Source organism: Pteronotus mesoamericanus, unplaced genomic scaffold (assembly GCF_021234165.1).
Source record: "Pteronotus mesoamericanus isolate MK-2021 breed Mesoamerican mustached bat unplaced genomic scaffold, CSHL_Meso_final scaffold_507, whole genome shotgun sequence".
NCBI classification, from domain to species: domain Eukaryota; kingdom Metazoa; phylum Chordata; class Mammalia; order Chiroptera; family Mormoopidae; genus Pteronotus; species Pteronotus mesoamericanus.
This window is the reverse complement of record NW_026555319.1, coordinates 3,245,813-3,247,944: the sequence shown is the minus strand read 5'-3', so window position 1 is coordinate 3,247,944 and position 2,132 is coordinate 3,245,813.

Sequence of the window (2,132 nt, the reverse complement as noted above, 5' to 3'; positions counted from 1 at the left end):
CTTTGTGATGCTCCGGGGGAAGCCTGAACAGCCCTGGAGATACACCAAAGTGGCACGTGCTTCTGTTCGGGCGGGGAGTCTCAGCCCTTCGATCACAGAGCCAGCGCTTCCCAAAAGCGCTGAGAGATGAACCTTGAGCAACCAAGAGCGAGGAAGCTGTGTCCTTGTCTTCTCAGGGACGCGCTTTCAGAACACCAAGCCGAATGTCGAAGCGTGGCAAGCTCTGGGGGTTATGTACTCACTTTTCAACCTTTCATCTCACATGCATTTTAAAATAATTTTTTAAAATTTATTTATTTTTAGAGAGGAGGGAAAGGAGGGAGAAAGAGAGGAAGAGAAGCATTGATGTGAGAGAGAGACACCGATCAGCTGCCTCTCGCATGCGCCCCGTGTGGGGGCCTGGCCTGCATCCCAGGCATGTGCCCCAACTGGGAATTGAACCGGTGACCTTTTGCTTTGTGGGATGACGCCCAACCCCCCGAGCCACACTGGCCAGGGCTCACGCACATTTTGAACTGTGCTATGCGCCAGGCACCCTGCTAGGCACTGAGGGTACAAAACTGAGTGAGAGAGTGGTCCTCGCCCTGCAGCAGAAGAAAATCTTACCTACATGCAGATAAATGCGGATTCATTAGACATGCTTTAGCCCAGTGCTCTGAGGTCCCACCAAATGTTCAGCACACACCTAGCATGGTAATAAACTCTTCATTATTAAAAAGAGTGGCAGTTGGTTGCTAATGTTAAGTCTCTAATGGCAGATGGTCTCAACCCAGAGGGGTTGTTGCCTGGTGTGAAAGAAGATGCTGTGTTAAGGGTGAAGTTCACTGGAGAACGGCGTCTGAGAAACAGTTGGTGTAGAGCCAGCAGCTCCGGATCCTGGTCTTCATTTCACCACAGCTATTGACTGCGGTGCGGAGGGTTAAACCGGAGGTAATACACGCAAAGGGTTCAGCCTGGCGTCCTAGCAAATAATAAGCATTCAATAACTTAGCTATCGTTGTCATTTTTTGGTTATCCTGGTAAAGAAGCCTTCCAGCGGTTGGCTTTAGACCAAGCATGGTGAGTTCCCTGTGGAGTGAGAGCAGAGCCTGTCAAATACTCTTCTCAGGCCCTGGATGTCCGCTCTGGGGCTGGGCAGCAGGACTCAGCACCTTCCAGGGAGGTGGGGAGACCAAGGTCAAGGTGATGAACGCATCGCTTGTCCTCTCCCGGAGAGTCCTTAGTAGCTGTATTGGGTGATTTCACAGCTCTATTCTGGTAGGAAAGTTGAGCGTAACAATAATCGTTGGAGAGCATATACTTGGGAGAACTGTGCTTTAAAAACAAAACAAAAAACTTCAGCCTTGTGACCAAGAAATTAAAAAGCAAAACCAATAAAACAAGGTTTACAAAAGTCCCACGCCACCTCCCGGGGCACCTCTTCGATGCCCTTGGACGGCCCCGCCCTGTCTGCAGGTGGTCCCTGCCCTGCAGGACCGGTCCCCTGGCTGTGCTCAGCCCGCAAGGCGTCCTCATGCGGAGCGGAGCCCGCAGTCTCTACAAACGCACCCCAAAGCCCCGCGTGGGTTACAGCTGCCGTTACGTGAGAGGTGCACAAACGGGGGGCCGCGTAATTGTTTGCATTTTGACACAAATTATTGAGACACTGAAATGGGAAAAAAATGCCATTGGTCAGATCCATTGAGGCCAAGTTTTCTCCAATGAACCAGACCCGGGGCCGGTGTAGACAGGACTTAGCCCGGGATGGTAGGAGGCGTGTGGGAAGGAAATTGGCCTGAGCCCCCTTCGCGGGGAAGGAAGAGGGATGGCCGAGGGAGCGGTCGGCTCGAGCGCCGAGCGACTGCGGGCCTCGGCCGAGCCCGTCGGGCTGGGCGGCGGGACGGGGCGGGACGCGGGGCGGGGCCAATGCGGGGCCAAAAGCCGGGGCTGTGGGCGGGAGGGGCGGGGCGAGCACGGGGGCGGAGCCAGGTGCCCGTTCTAAGAGCCCGGGCTGTGGGCGGGCAGGTCGGGGCGAACGCGGGGGCGGGGCCAGAGCGGGGGCGGGGCCAGGGTCGGGAGCCGCGGCTGCGGGGGGGCGGGGCGGGGCGTGGTGGGGCGGGGCGCGGCGGCCTCGCGGTGCCTAGGCTCGGGCG